Raw genomic sequence first — 16,602 nt, 5'->3', positions numbered from 1 at the left:
CATCAGGAGCGGTTCAGCTCAGCAGGTGGAATGAATGAATGTCAACATCGCGCATCCCTGGGAAGAGGCCCCTCCCCACGCTCCTCTCCCCGCTCCCCCTGCACCACCACCCAGGGCAGGCTAACATCTGTTGACCTTCAAGAAGCCACTCATAGGACAGCCCCTCCGAGCGCCCCCCCACCGGCACCCCACATTGGCGGGCCTCCCAACCCTCCTTAGCGCCCTCTGCTTCCGGCCCTCACAGCCCAGGCACTCTGGGCCGCTCCTGGGCTCACCGCCTGAGGCTTCCTGCAGTGAGCCGGGCTCCCGGAAGGCAGGACTGGCCCACATCTCTCTCATTCACGCCTGCATGCCTTTCGTTTACCAGGCTAGCACAGGGCCTAGTTCTGGCCAACACTCCGCCAAATTTGCCCAATTAATCCAGGAGAGGAAGAGAACTGTAGAATTTCAGGACTGCCAGAGGCCTTACAATCTAATCCTAATCTAACCAACACTGGCAATTTAAAGATGTGTTAACAGGAGCCCGGAGGAATCACGTGAATGCATCCTGGGATATAACCCTGCAATGGTGGGCATTCCTGGGCACCAGGCCCTGGGTGTTTGCTCACAAAAGAAGGACAGAGAGGATAGAGAGCCGCTCTTAACAGGGATTGCCTCTGGGTGTGAAGGTAGGACACACACCTTTTTCTATTTAAAATACTTAAATATGCTGCTATTTAAGAGACAATAACAGGGCACCTGGGTGGCTCAGTCATTAAGGGACTGCCTTCTGCTCAGGTCATGATCCCAGGGTCCTGGGATCGAGCCCCGCATCAGGCTCCCTGCTCCGCGGGAAGCCTGCTTCTCCCTCTCCCACTCCCCCTGCTTGTGTTCCCTCTCTCGCTTTATCTCCCCCTTTCAAAAAAAAAAAAAAAATTTTAAAAAAAAAAAAAAAAAAGACAAGCATAACATTATTTTTTTAAAGATTTATTTATTTATTTGAGAGAGACAGAGAGAGAGAACGAGTATGGGGGGAGGGGCAGAGGGAGAGAGAATCTCAAGCAGACTCTCCCCTGAGCGTGGAGCCCAATTGGAGGCTCGATCTCGTGATCCTGAGATCATGACCTGAGCTGAAACCAAGAGTCAGAAACTCAACTGACTGAAGGCACCCAGGTGCCCCAAGCATGACATTTTTATTTTAATGCATTAAACAATTTCAAATATGGTTTATTTTTTAGGGCAGTTTTAAGTTAACATCAAAACTGAGCAGAAAGCACACACAGATTTCCCATATATCCCATGCCTTCACACCCCACAGCCTCCCCACTACCAAGATGCCCCACCAGAGTGTTACAATTTGTTACGATTGATGAACCTACCTCGACACATCATTATCACCTAAAGTCCGTACTTTACTCTTCACCCTTGCTCTTGTACATTCTATGTGTTTGGACAAATGAGTAATAACCTATATCTACTGTAATAATATAATAGTTTCAATGCCCTGAAGATGAGTTCCGCTCCACTTATGCATCCTTCCCCCAACCAGCTCCTAACAACCACGGATCCTTTTACTGATTCCATTGTTTTGCATTTTCCAGAATGTCCTATAGCTGGAATTGTATAGGATGTCACATCTTCAGATTGGCTTCTTGCACTTAGAATATGCATTTAAGGTTCTTCCATGTCTTTTTATGGCTCCATAGGTCATTTCTTTTTAGCGCCGAATAATATTCCACCGTCTGGAGGGGCCACAGTTTATTTATCCGTCATCTACTGAAGGACAACTTGGTTCCTTTCAGGCTTTGGCAATTATGAAAAAGCTGCTATAAACATCTGCGTGCAGGTTTTTGTGTGGACACAAGTTTTCACTCTTTGGGTAAATACCAATGAGCGTAATTGCTGGATTGTACGTAAGAGTATGTTTAGTTTCATTAAGAAACCGCCAAGCTGGGGCACCTGGGTGGCTCAGTCGTTAAGCGTCTGCCTTCGGCTCAGGTCATGGTCCCAGGGTCCTGGGATCGAGCCCCACATCGGGCTCCCTGCTCGGCGGGAAGCCTGCTTCTCCCTCTCCCACTCCCCCTGCTTGTGTTCCTGCTCTCACTGTCTCTCTGTCAAATAAATAAATAAAATCTTAAAAAAAAAAAAAAAAAGAAACCACCAAGCTGACTTCCAACGGGGCTGCACTGTTTTGCATTCCCACCAGCAGTGAAGGAGAGTTCCCCCTGCTCCGCATGCTTCCCAGCACGGGGTGTGGTCAGCATTCTGGATTTGGGCCATTCTAGTACGTGCTTTAATGCATTTTTGAAGTATAAGCCAAGGTGAACTTTCAGAGTAAGCGCACTTACAAAACCAGCATCCGATCAAGAAGTAACACACGACTAGTGTCCCAGACGCCCCCTCACACCCTCCCAGAAAGGTAGCCACCATTGACTATAAATGCCAAAGATCCATTTTGTCTATTTGACCTTTATAGAAATGGAATCAGAGAGTATATTCCGTCTTTACTTTTCTGTAGTTCTTGTATTCTTCCTTTGCTCAATATTGTATTTACGAGATTCATCCATTTTCTTTGTGTGGTTTGTTCCTTGTCATTGTGTGATAGTGTTTCACAGATGGATTGTACTGGAATTTATTTGTCTTACTGTTGAGGGGCATTAGGTGGTTTCCAGTTTGGAGCTATTCCAAATAAAGCTGCAACACCCATTTTTGTACGTCCCTTTTGCTACACCTAAGTACACATTTCGTGTCATGGAATATGCACGCATGTGGTCTTTACACTGAATACTGTCAAGTGGTTTTCCAGAGTGATCATATTTCTTTATTCTCTTATCAGTGGTGCGTTGGAAGTTCCAGTTGCTCCCGATCCTCCCTGATACTTGGTTTTGTGAGACTTTCATTGTAGGTATTCAGGTGGATATATTGTGTTTATTTCAATTTCCCGATGACTAACAAGATTGATCTTCTTCATATGTTCTTTTGGCCATTTGGATATCCTCTTTGTAAAGGATTTAAGTTGTTTTAAACCCATTTTTTTCTATTGGATTTCTTTCTCTTATTGATTGGTACGAGTTCTTTATGTATTACAGATACAATTCTCTGTTTTTCACACATCTTCTCCTAGTCTGTGGCTTGCCTTTTCACTCTCTTGATGGTGCCTTTTGACGAACAGAAGGTGTTAGCTTTAAAGTGGCTCACTTAATCAGTTATTCCTTTATGACCTATGTTTTTTATGTCATGTTTAACAACTATCTGCTTGCCCCAAGATCTTCTCCAGTATTTCCTTCCAAAAGCACTTTACATCTCACACTTAAATCTATATGTTGTATCTGAGATTGATTTTTAGGTCTAGCATGAGTGCAGGTTAAAATTATTAATTTTTTTAATCCATGGATATGTGATTGACTCAACTCCATTTATTGAAAACTAACACCCTTTCCCACTTCAGTAAAGTCATCTATCAAAGGAGTATATATATGTGGGTCTCTTTCTGAACTCAGTTTTGTTTTGTTGGTCTTTTTGGATATTCTTGCACCATTCCTATACTGTCTTCATTACTTGTTATTTGAAATTATAGGTCCTCTAACTTTCTTTTCTTCTTCAGGATAGACATGGCTATTCTTACTCCTTTGCATTTTCATACATTCTAGTAATTATCTTGTCTCAATCTTGGGACCAATTTGGGAAGAAGTCTTAAATTTCTCTTCATATTATTGTGTTGTTTTCAATTTAGTGTTCCTGTACATCTCTTATTAGATTTATTCCTGGATGTTTATTTCTGGATATGTTTTATTATATATGGTATCTTTAAATTTATTTATTTTCTATTTGTTTTTGCACATATATATATACACACACACATATATGCATATTATATATATACATATATAATATATAATTGACTTTTATTATATTTATCTTGTATCTAGTGACCTTGCTACATTTCTTTTTATATTCTCAGTTTTATCTGAAGATTCTTCTAGATTTTCTATGTATACATTTTACATGTATATGTATACATTCTGAATAACATTTTCTACATAGACAGTCAAGTTTATAGTAATGAATAATGACAGTTTAATGTCTTTATTTCCAGTCCTTACACTTTATATTTTTTCTTGTCTTTTTGCCTTGGCTAGGATCTCCAATCAAATGTTGGAGTAGAAGTGGTGGGTTTTGACAATCTTGTCTGGGGGAAAGATTCCCATATTGGACCATGAAGCATGATTTTTCTGGTAAGGATTTTGTAGATACTCTGTATCATACTAAGAATATTATATTCCCAGGAGCGCCTGGGTGGCTCAGGCGGTTAAGCATCTGACTCTTGATTTCAGTTCAGGTCATGATCTCAGAGTTGTGAGATCAAGTCCCATGTCGGCTTCTGCACTGGGCAGGGAGCCTGCTTAAGATTCTTTCTCTCCCTCTCCCTCTGCCCCTCCCCCTCTCTCTTTTTCTTAAAAAAAAAAAGAATATTACATTCCTTGCTTGCTAAGAATTTTCATCAAGACTGGGTGTAGAATTTTATTAAATCCTTTTTTAGTTTCATTTTTATTAAAATAACTGTTTTCTCCTATTCTATCAATGTGGTAAAATACAGTTTTTAATGTTAAATTATCCTTACATTCCTGGGATAAACTCAACTTGAATATGATGTGTTATTTTCTTATGCCATGAAATTTGCTTTGCTAATTTTTGAGATTTTTGCATTTATGTTCATGAGAGAGATTAGCTTGTAAGTTTTCTTTCTTTTAATATTTTTATGAGGTTTTAATATCAAGATTATCCTGTCTTTATATAATCAGGTGGGCAATTTCTCCCCTGCCACACATATTTTTGTATAACATCTTTGTCTTAGTATTTGTTCTCTAAATGTTTGTAAATGTGGATGCATTCTGAGCTTGGAGATTTCTTGATGTGACGATTTGAAATTACAGATTCAATTTTTAAAATCAATATAAGGCCATTCAAATTTTTATTTCTCCTTATATAAGTTTTTTCTAGGAATTTGTCCATTTTATCTAAAATTTTAAATTATTTGACTAAGTAGTTTTATAAAACTCTTTTTTAATGTTTATAGAATCAGAATCTATATGATACCTCTTTTTTCATTACTGATATTGATAACTTTTGCCTTCTTTCTTTATATTTTGACCAGTCTTGCCACAAATTTATCATTTTCTAGTCTTTTCAAATAATTAGATTTTGTTAATTCTCTCTACTGTAGGTTCATTTTCTATTTCATTGATTCTGCTCTTATCTTTACTATTTCTTCCCTTCTACTGTAGTTGAGTTTAATTAATTGCTTTTTTTCCAACTTTTTGAGATGGCCATTTATATCATAGGTTTTTCAGCTTTCCTCTTTTTTAGTCTATGGACTTAAGGCTATACCTTTTCTCCTAAGCACAGATTTAGCTGCTCAGAAATCCACACACCTTGATATGTCACATTTTTATTATAATTCTGTTCAAAATATTTTCAAGTTTTAAAAATATTTTTATTATTTTATCTTTCTTCTTTATAGCTTGCTGGTTATATGTCCTTTTATTGTCTTTTTAATAATTACTCTAGAGATTATATTGTTTGAATACAGATTAGTGCTTTTGTCACTTGTCAGGCAATGCTCGGGCCTTAGAACATTTTAACTACATTTCCCACTCCTAATTTTTGTGTTCATGAAAATAAGGCCAAAAAGGTCACGCATTTTACTACCATTTTAGACCATGACTGTCACTATTATTATTGCTTTGTTTACTCAATATTTAAATATATGTATCCACATTCCCTTAATTTCTGTACTATTGTTAATGTAGCTGGCATCATTTTCTTTCTGCCCGGATACTACTGTAAAATTTTTAGGGCAATTCCGCTGATAGAGTTCCTCTGCTTTTATTTGTTGAAAATATTTTTTATTTTATTTTATTTTTGAAGAATATTTTTGCTGGATACAAAATTCAAGGTTGGCAGTTAGACTTTTTTTAGCACTTTAAGGATGTTAATTCATTCAAATGTTTTCTGGCTCCCATAATTTTTATGGAGAAAGCGACCATCAGTAACAGTGTTGCCCCTTTGAACCTAATGCACCAAGATTTTCTCTGCTTTTCAACAGTTTTAGCATGATGTATCTGGGTGTGGTTGGTTTTATAGTTATCAAGTTATGCCTGAGTCTCATAATGCTTCTTGATGTCTTTCATCATTTTTGGGAAATGGCTGCCATTTTCTCTTCCAACATTGCTAATACCCCTCTCTCTCCTCCATTTCTGGGACTCCAGCCATGCATACATTGGCTTTTTCTCTGTGTTCTGTACGTCTTTTATTCTCTTCTCAGTACTTACCACTATATTTGCACTCTGTGATTCAGTATGGATGCTTTCTATTCATTTATCTTCTACTTTACGAATCTTTTCTTGCCAAATTCAATCTTGTGTTAAGCACATAGATTTCTTAATCGTTTCCCTTTTTATTTCTACAGTTTTTATTTAATTTCCTTTTATGTATTCTGATTCTCTGGTGAAATTCTCCATATTTTCACTATTTTCTTCACTATATTAGTCACAGTTAGGTCAAAGTGCATATCTGAGAACTCCAATAATTAGGTCAAGTCATTTTGCCTATGTCTGTAGCCTATTTTTTCTCTTGGTCTTGCTTTTTGGTAGCTTAGTAATTGTTGTTGAATGCCAGGTATAATGTGCAAAACGCTAAATGGCTCACTCTCTTCTGATTGTCAGTTAGAATGGAGTATATTATCTTAATCCAAAAAATAACGGAGCTGTTTCCAGCCTGACTCACAGTTTTTATCATCTATCTCACTTTTCTTCATGTCTGATTTAAGGGTGTACGCCTCCAAAAATCCCAAATGAGAGCCTGCATATTTAATGAGATCTCTCCTATTTGCTTGGCCAAACATCATGGTCTGTGGTTCAGTCAATTTCTATTTACTTTCTTAGCTTTTTGTTCTGCACAGATTGAAAATTTGGCAAATGCTTCAAGTGGAAAGCCGTGAATGTTAAACTCACCTCTCTGTGTCCTCTTTCTTCCTGGGATCTTGGTTCTGCTCAGGCGTCCTTGAGATCCAGCTTTTATCTCTGTAGCCCTGTAAGATTACCAGAAACTCTGACAGCTTCTCTGCCTCTTAGTCCCAGCCCCTGACCCAGATTCTTAGATTTTGCTTTATATCAAGAATCTGCAATAGTCCTGAGAGAAAGTGTGGCTCATAGCAAGTCAGCTCGCTTCTCTGAAGTTTCCTCCTCTTATGGTCATGAGTCCTAAGTCCTGATCCCCTCAGCAGCCCTCTACTGCCTTTAAAAGAAATAGCTATATCTGGGGCTAACTCTCTCTCTCTCTCATCTATCTATCTATCTATCATCTATCTTCTCTATCATCTACCAATATCTCTCTCTTATCTTTATCTTATCTATTTATCTTTTATCATCTATTAATCCTTTGTCATCTGTCCTCTATCATCCATGTCTGTCTGTCTGTCTATCTATCTATCTATCTATCATCTATCTATCTATCTATCTATCTTTTCTAATTGTTCTTGGCAGGACCATTTGCCCAAGCTAGGGCTCTTCACTCGATTGTTGCTAGAATCCCCTCTTCCATATTCCCATCAAATGGTCAACTGAACATCAGTCACTGGTTGGAGACAGAAGAAATGCCACAGGACAAGTAAAACCGTATTTCCCAAATGCTTTCCAGAGAACAGAAATTATCCAGGACATTGCTCAAACTTCAACATGTTGACATAAATTTGGGAGACTGTGTAAATAATACCCGCTTTTTGATGATTTGCCACACATGATACACATGAAGAGCTCTGAGGTGTCACGTAGTAAAGAAAACAGGTTAACACTGTTGAACATATTATTTCCTACTCCTATTGATCATGGAAACCTTTCTTAAAATTCCCAATACCATCACAAAGCCACTTTGAGAAATACGATGAATATCATAGCTATCCTGAAACCCTGAGAAAATGGGTGATGGAAGCGTCTACTGATAGTTACAAGATCCAGGGCTCCCGGGCCAGCTTGGAGGGGACAGAGCCATCCTGGGTCAGGCTGGAGTCAGCTTGGAAGAGGAGGTCTGAGAAGAAATGTCAAAGGACACAACCACGCTTAAGGCCAAAAGTTTGAATGACACGGTGGAACGTTTCCTGTGTTGCACAGTGGAGTGAGTTATTAATGGTTATATATAGTTATAATTATAGTGATTGTAAATTGCTCTTGTCTAGTACCTGACCATTATCTTTGGATGGACATCTCTCATTTGTTTGGAGATAATGTAAGTAAAACATTTAGTACGGCACCTGACATTTAATAAGGAACGAATAAATGTTAAATATCATTTTAGTTCCAAACTATTCTTGATACTTTCCTATCCCATAAGAATCACGTTTTTTTTTCCTCTAATCTCCACTATCTAGCATGGTAACCTTAATGTTATGCCTACACCTTCTACCTCACCCCTAAATAAATGAGCATTTCATAGAATCCTTGTCAACATACTTCCCTGAAGATTTCGTGGATTAATCCTTTTCCTTCTGGTCTCCTTGAATTATACATTATTATTATAAAGAAGTATGTAGGCTGGGGATTTACTATGAAATTAGTAAATAGTAACTGATTAGCTTTCCTGCAAAGCACATGACCATTATTTCAATGAGTCCCTAGCAAATCTAAAACAGATATCCAGCAAAACAACTGCGATGCTGAGAAGGAAAAGAACAAGTGCATACACTAAAATAAAAGGGGCCTCTTAGAAAGACACAGCATGGGTTTCAAAGCAATGAGCTGCACTCTTCTACTGCACTGTTCCTCTGACGGCCCAGCAGTGGCAGGAGGAGTCTCTCCATCCTGTCTTCAGCAGGGTCCAGCATTCATTCAGCCACTTACCCCTTAGCACTATCAAGTGAGGAGCGTGGTGTGTCAGGCATGGTTCCAGGTGCTGGAGGTAACTGGCCGCCCGCAGCACACTGCACAGAGCAAAACGCTGCCTTCCTGGCTTTCACATTCTACTCCAGGGAGATAAGAAATACGCGGGATAAATAAGTTTAATGCACAATTTCAGATGGTGATGAAGGGCAAAGAAAATGTGATGAGGAAGGGAAGGGAATATGGGGTGAGAGGGTGGAGGGAAGGCCTCTTTGTGAAGGTGGTATTTGGAGAAGGGCTTGAAGGAGGCCCCATGAGAGCCGCAGTACCTGGGGCAGAGAGGAAGGAGGGCAAGCCCAGTGGCCCTGCTGGGGGCCTGCTGGCACCTCTCCCCAACTCTGTGCTTGGCGATACCATGTCGGCAGGTGAAAATCGGCCACGGCGGGAGTATTTCCACCAGGAAAATCAGTAAATATTTCACATCGGCCCCCACCCCCACCCCGTGCCCCTGCCAGTCTGGCGGGAGGGGAGTGTGCAATGGGGAGAGAGAAGACGCAGTCGGCAGGGGAATCAGCCAGCTGGTGGTGTGGATCCTGAAGGCCTTTTGTGGCAGGCAGAGGAAGGGCTCTAAATATGTGCACGTTCTAAACCCCGGAACCTGCCACAAGCCATGTCACCTCGCATGGCAAGAGGGATTCTGCAGATGTCATCCAGTTAAGGATCCTGAGAATATCCTGGATTATCCAGTGGCCCCAGTGTCATCGCATGAGTCCTTGTCAGTGGAAGAGAGACGGGAGTGTCAGAGGAGGTGGGGCATGGAAGCCGACTTCGGAGCCATGTGGCCATGAGCCCCGCGGTGCCGGCAGCCTCTCTGCACGGCTGCAAAGGGCACAGAAACAGATCCTGCCCCAGAGCCTCCAGAGGGAACGGGACCCTGCCTACACCTTGAGGGCAGCCAATGAGACCGTTCGGGGACTCCGGACCTCCAGGACTGCGAGATCGCACACTCGTGTTGTGGAAGCCTCTGACGTTGGGAGAACTTGCTGTAACAACAGCAGGAAGCGAACACATCACAGGAGGACTTAGTTTTCCTCGGGATGGGTGGGAAGGCTGCGGAGAAGTTTGAGGAAGGACGGGCGCTCTCCGACTTGCGTTTTAGCAGGTTCCAGCTGCTGAGCTGAGGCAGCAAGAGGGGCGGCGGGTGGAGGGTCGCAGTCATCAGGCAGGGCAGCTGGCGATGGAGAAGAAGCAGCTAGATCTCCATGCACTTTGAGGGCTGTGCCAACTGGGATCGCTAGCAGACTGGCTGTGGAGCGTGCAAGAAAGAGTCTAGTCAGGGATGATGCGGACATTTTTGGCCTGGGCCGGGAGGGAGGGGATGTTACTGAGAAAGGAGGACAGTGGGAAGATCAGGTTTGGGGGATGGGGGGTTTGAGAGGCCTCTTTACATATAAATGTAATGTGGGAAGGAGGGGCCAGGAAAGGGAGCCAGCCAACAGAGGAGGCTCAGACACTTGAGGGGAGGGAGCACGGCGCTCCTGGTTGGACTTCCTTCAGCAGGAGGACAGCGGGGCCAGGTTGGGTGAAGGGCCCAGTCCCAGAGCTGATGTGCTGTGCGGCTTTGCTCTGATCAGCGCCACCGACCGAATTCCCTCCTCAGGGCAGGTGAGCTCCACTGTGTTGGCTAGAACTGGCGGGAAGGCTGTAAACAAAGATAATGATAAATAGCTGTATGTCACATGTTGGGGGGAGTCTAGCATGGTGCCCTAACCATCCGTGCTAAGCCTGGCTTTATTTAACATCTCTGCTAATTATCTGCAGGAGAAGGTAAAGACTTGTTAATTACATTCACAGATTATACAAAATTGGGAGGTGTTGAGAAGACCAGCGACGACAGAGAAATCATTCAAAGAGCCCAGAAATATGGACAAGAAATAAAATGAGACTCAGTGTGCAAAACTGCAGGGAGATTTAACCAGAGGATATTAATCCAAAACATTGGAATTCAATGGGCAGTAACAGCCAGGAAAGTAGAAATGCTAAAAAAGGCCTATGGGTAATGTTGGACAACAAATTAATTATCATTCTACTGTGCAATTCTGTTGCAAAATGGTCCAGTGTGATTTCGCCCCATACTTACAGGCCTCATTAGCCTGGGATGGGAGCTCCTAATCTTTCTTTTCCTCACCCTCTCTGCGCGTGTGCGCGCGCACACACACACACACACACACACATGCATTCAAACACGCGTGCACACACGCATACACTTCAACCTACGTCATCTGGAATGCTTTTGTTGCCGGGGGACTCAAGAGTAGAGGGTGATAGAGCTTCAAATGAGCCTTCAACCTTGCCCCCCAAAGTCCCTTCTTCTCCGCGGAAGGCGTGCCACGGCTGGTCTGAGGGTGCTCAGGAGTGAGCGCTGGTGCCCAGTGGGGGCCAGACAGGCTTCGTGGAGGCATGGATTCAGAAGGGGCAGAGCTGGGGCCACATGTGGCCCCGGCCTGTGCCTCCTCAGTCCCAGTTGCTGTCTTGGTGAGGACCATAGCCAATGTCTGGGGGTGGGGCATTGTGCCGAATCCTAGATTTCTGCGGTGGGCCAAGATGGTAGTAGAATTCTCAACCCCCTTCGAAACAGAGACGTAATTTGCCCCAGATCACAAGGCCAGATAGTGGCCGAGCAATGGAAATGAGCTCCAGAGCGAGAGCTCATTACCACCACTTAATACAGCATCTCAGAGGGTGAAATGATGAGCAAGTGTTTTCTTTTTATTCAACCCCATTTCCTTCCTGCACATTACGTAATTGTAGGTGCCAGGTAGCGAGCAACGCCTGGACAGGATCCTCCACCATGGAGCATCTCCCATTGTTAACAAATCTGTGAGCCCCGCAATGAATGTAAATTTACTTGTTGATTATATACATGTACCACAGTACTACTAGATTTTGTATGTTATACAACTTACCCCAAATTAACAATTTTAAACACAAAGAAGTGGAACTTCAACATTTTCTTCTCATTGACTGGTGGTGACCGCAGACAAGCAGCCCGCATTGGAGCCCTGGCTCCGGGAAGAATTCCTACGCCAGCAAGAAAGTGCAGGTATAAGGATTGAATCATGTTCCCCCAAAGTTCAAGTTCACCTGGAACCTCAGAATGTGACCTGATTGGAAATAGAGTCTTAGCAGATGTAATCCGTTAAGATGTGGCCACACTGGGTTAGGGTGAGCCCTAGGTCCCATGACTGATGTCCTCGCAGGAGGAGAAGACACAGACAGACACAGACACACAAAGGAGGGCAGAGGACGCTGGAGCGAGAGATGGGGTGACACAGCCTTAAGTCAAGACCTGCCAGGAGCCGTCAGGTGCTGCCAGGAGCCGCCAGGAGATGGAAGAGGCAAGGAAGGATTATTCCTTAGAGCTTCTGGAGGAAGCACGGCCCTGTCAACACATTGATTTCAGACTTCTGGCTTCTAGAACCAGGAGAGAATAAATTTCTATTGTTTTCAGCCCCCAGGAAAGGAATACAGCTCTAGGAGGGCTGGGACTTTACCTAAGCAAGAGCATTACACCCAGTGCCATGTTGTTTGCCTTATAGAAACCCCGAAGAGTTCTAGAATGTGGGTCCTGGAAGGAGCCAAGCCCACTCTTCTTACACAGAATGGGAACCTGGAGCCCAGAGCTCAGTGCCCTCCGAGTGCCCCTCTGCCAAGGATTGCAAAAGCCAGCCTCACGCTCTCAGCCCGGACCCCTTCACTGCCCAGTGCACACAGAGCCTGCCTGCCCTTCTGAGTGGCCCACCCTGATGGGTCTCCCACGCCGCTCCTCCAGCCTGCTTGTCTGACAAGCAAGCAAATCCTCTTGATTCTTCCACTTAACTATCTCCAACTGGCCCCGCCTTTGTCCCTATTCCCAGTCCCTAGGTTGGACCTTCCCTGCTTCCCAGCAGAACGATTACCACCATCACCTACCTGCCCCCTCACCCCAACCCGCAATCCACCCTTACGTCCCAAGCACAATTTCTCTAAAATGCACATCTACTCAAGTCCCTGTGTCAAATCCTCTAGAGGCTCAGGGCCCATAGCCTTTCAAGTTCTGAGGATACAGGGGGTCCAGCGCCCTGAAGGTGGCCGGCAGGCCAGGGGAGGGCCGGAAATGAGTAGCCTGAGCAAGGTGTAGGGACACCACTAAGCCTGCCCACAAGGCCACACAGCCTCCCAGAGGCTGCAGTGTCTGCACCGAGCTGAAGGGACAGTTCTGGCCAAAGGATGGACGCGTGTGGACCACGCTCCAGCGGCTCTGGGAGACGCCGGCTCCTGTGGGAGGCTGGGCTGGGGTCCCATCACGGGGCTGCTGTCCGCCGGGTGCCCTGACCAGGCCGTGCGCCAGGAAGCCCCAGGCTGATGCGCGCGTTGAGGGGCCATCATCTTTGTAAGGTCCTCCTGAGTGCCCCTGGCCCACCTACAGCTCGCGGATTTCCACGGACACCTGCTCTGTGGGAAGCTGGCCCTTCCCCTGCAGTTGCAGCTAGTGAGAGAGGCTCCATGAGGCTCGACCCGAGGCTGCGTCCAGGCAGGAGTCTGAGAGTGGCCGGGCAGCCGGCGTGGGGTCGGCCGGTCCCACCTCCCCTTTCTGCAAGCCCGGCAGCTGGATGACCGACAAGCTGCTGGGTCAGAACAGGAGGCAGCGGGTCACACTGTCTCCATCCCTCGTTTCAAAGTCACAGCATGGATGTTCTGGCCGACTGGCAGGGCGAGTCTCTGGGAGGAAGAGTTTTCATTGCTGACTTTTTTTCCCCCACAGTTTCAGCATTGTAGGGGATATTTGCCTGGGGCTACTGGGTGATCACTTCATTTGTATATTCTTCTTTTGTATTATTGTTTGCTGTTGGTTCCAGGGATGTATCCAACTTCCAGCCAGCCAGCAGTAGGAAAATGCAAACAGTCTCCTAATTCCTTGAGACTCTTTCTCCCCAAGATTAGGAAGCCTTGCTGGAGAAACTGCAGCATCTTGAAAGAAGCAAGAACAGATTTTATTGAGGAATACCAGCATTGGAGATGGAACAAAAGGATGGACGTGGTGAACAGATGGGAGGGTGTTTAGCGAAGACTCATGATCTATGTGAACAGTGCAGGCTGGGACCTCCCTTCTTTTTGTTTTTGATGCATCAGGGTATGATATGATATGATATGACAGAACATGTCAAAAATTTAGGGGAAAATAAAACCCTGGTTTTTTTTGAAACATCAAACTATTGCTATCAATAGGAACAGCAACTGTTCAAAAATTTGTTTCAGAACTGCCAAGAAGTGAGCGTTCATGGAAAAAAAAAGTATTTTTCCCTGCTGTTTGCAAGGTGGACACAAATGCAAACGGTAGGAGGTTGACAACTTGACACATGTCTAATAAATCTAAAGCATAAAAAGTCAACAATTCACTGTTCAAGAAAGCATTACCAGAATAAAAAGTGCTACGAGGAGAAAGAATAACCATTAAAAAATAGATTTTCTGAATTCAGTAAGTGATTTAGCCCTCAGAGCGCCAGTCTTCCAAACAAGGAAGCTTTTTCTTTCTCCCGTTAAGAGAGAGAGAAGCAACGGCGAGCTGAGATCGGCAGGGCCCGGCTGCATCTGAAATGAAGCAGGTGAAGAGGCAGCTCCCAGAGAGCAGATGTTAGAGGCTCGGAGGGCTGGTGACAGGGGTCAGAGAGCGGGGACTTCCAGATCCCGGCTGCTCTGCCGTTCCACGCAGGAGTGGGCTTAATTTGACAAGTTGGTCCGGTTACAGGGAATTCACAGATCGCAGCCCATGCCAAGCAGATTTGGCCACCACCAGCACGTCTGCGGCTGGCCAAGAGGACGGCAGGTGGGCGGGCATCCCTGCTCTGCCCCTGAGGACGCGGACAGAGAGGCAGAGCCTGGCCAGGGTGCGGGAGCCCGGCTGGAGGACCCGTGAGCTCCAGAAGTGCAAGGAAAGAATGAACCATGGTGCAAATATCGCAGTAATTAAGAATTTTGTTTTCCCCATCTTCTCTTCAAGCTCCTAATTCTTTTTTCCCACCACAATGAGTATGATGGGGAAGAAGATTTTAAATGAGTATGAAAATGAATGGTAATTCTCATGTGAGTCTCATGTAAACAAAAATATCAACATTAAAGTTATGAATCCTAATTTGTGCCATGGAGCTAAAATCTGTATCTTTCTGAATTAGAGGAATATAGATATATAGCACTGAGTAGCATCTATGTGCAGATCGGAAAACTGACAGAGTCTCTCCAATTTATAGGGAAATTGACATAATTTTGCAAAAATGCAAAACCATTTGTGAACTGGGTTTTGCATAATGGGATTAATTTGGTCGACTGTCATATCCACTATGCTGCAAAATGCAAGTTAATCACAACATCATTCTGAGTTTTTTAAGGGAAGAAAGAGAAAGGAAGAAAGGAAAGGCATTTTTCCCTTAGCCTGACTATCTTTTCATTAAGAGAAAATACCCACTTTTCTAGTCTGCACCTTAGGTAGCTTTAGGAAACAATGCTAGATGAATTTTGCGATGGATGCCTTCATGAACTGAGCCGAATTGGCCTACGTCCAATGAGAAAAATTAACAGCTTTCATAGAAGCATGAAAAATTGCTTCCAAGGAAAGTCCATACTGTTTGCTTTAGTGTATGTGTGCGTATGCTCAGAACTACACTGCACAATAGGGCTGAGGCCGTTTTATACGCATTTTGTTACCACACTTAATTACTCATTGTCATTATTATGAACCCTCTTTCTATCAACAAACAAGAGCCTGATTAGCTTGAGAAGAAGGTACAATGTGTAACTCTGCTCCTCAAAAAGGCTAGGTTAAGCCATGGCAACACATAACCCAAAGTCTCCGTGGCTTAGCACGCGAGTTCTGTCTTCTTCTCAGGAGAGTTCTGCTCGCTGGGGTCACATAGGGGACCCTGCTTACGGTCCTGCATCTAGACACAGGCTCTGTCGAGTGCCCAGCCAGGACAAAGGGGGCATGGGAGCCCAGCAAGTGCCCCGACCCTTCCTTTCCACCTGGGAGAGACCCTTTCATCATTTGACTTCATTGCCCAAAGCAAGTCCCGTGGCTGCACCGACCTTCAGGGCAGCAGGGAGCACCTGTCCACAGACTGCAAAGGCCATAGTCATGTTTGGCATTTTTCTATATCTTTCCATCTCTGTAAGGATTGGTGATGAATCTGCTCAACATGTCTTCTCCAGGTGGTAGGAACCAACGTGATGGAGAGGGCTCTCCTCCCCACAGGGAAGGACTTCGCACAGATGTCCCTTAGGCTCAAATCAACTCAACCCAACAGTGACCAATCCCAGGCTGGATACGATAGAGGATAACGTGACGAGGAAGACCCTCATCTTGTCTGAAGGGAATGACAGAAGAATGGCAGTAAGAGGTGAACTCCAAAACTCAACTCGAAGCAAAATATTGTAAGTAGCAATATTCAAAACCATGAGGGTATCTGAGCATGACCTGTAGGGAGCAAAACTCAGGGAGGCTTCCTAGGAAGAGGCATTTGTGCAGAGTCCTGAGGGGTCCAACAGGTAGGAGAAGGGAGGGAGACGGCACGAACAAAGGCATGTGTGGGAGATAGCGAGTGGTCCGGCTTTGGAAGAGCTCCTGGCGTTGGCGTAGGACATGGGCTGGAAGTCGGAATCGGGGCATTTATACTTGCTTTGGCAGTCCGGGCAAGAATGGCTGCCGGCGTCTCCCCTG

The 16,602-nt window shown here is 44.4% G+C and overlaps 1 long non-coding RNA gene across 1 annotated transcript; it reads left to right on the top strand.

The window, feature by feature from the left end:
• Window positions 1-440: 440 nt before the first annotated feature.
• LOC116643654 lies at window positions 441-16,304 on the top strand. Its single transcript, XR_004301593.1, has 3 exons — window positions 441-668; window positions 4,119-4,214; window positions 16,095-16,304. It is a non-coding gene; the product is annotated as an uncharacterized LOC116643654 (long non-coding RNA).
• The last annotated feature ends 298 nt before the right edge of the window (window positions 16,305-16,602 follow it).

The sequence above is a fragment of the Phoca vitulina genome, unplaced genomic scaffold (assembly GCF_004348235.1).
Source record: "Phoca vitulina isolate PV1807 unplaced genomic scaffold, GSC_HSeal_1.0 scaffold27, whole genome shotgun sequence".
NCBI lineage: Eukaryota > Metazoa > Chordata > Mammalia > Carnivora > Phocidae > Phoca > Phoca vitulina.
This window is presented reverse-complemented; position numbering and strand designations above follow the sequence as displayed.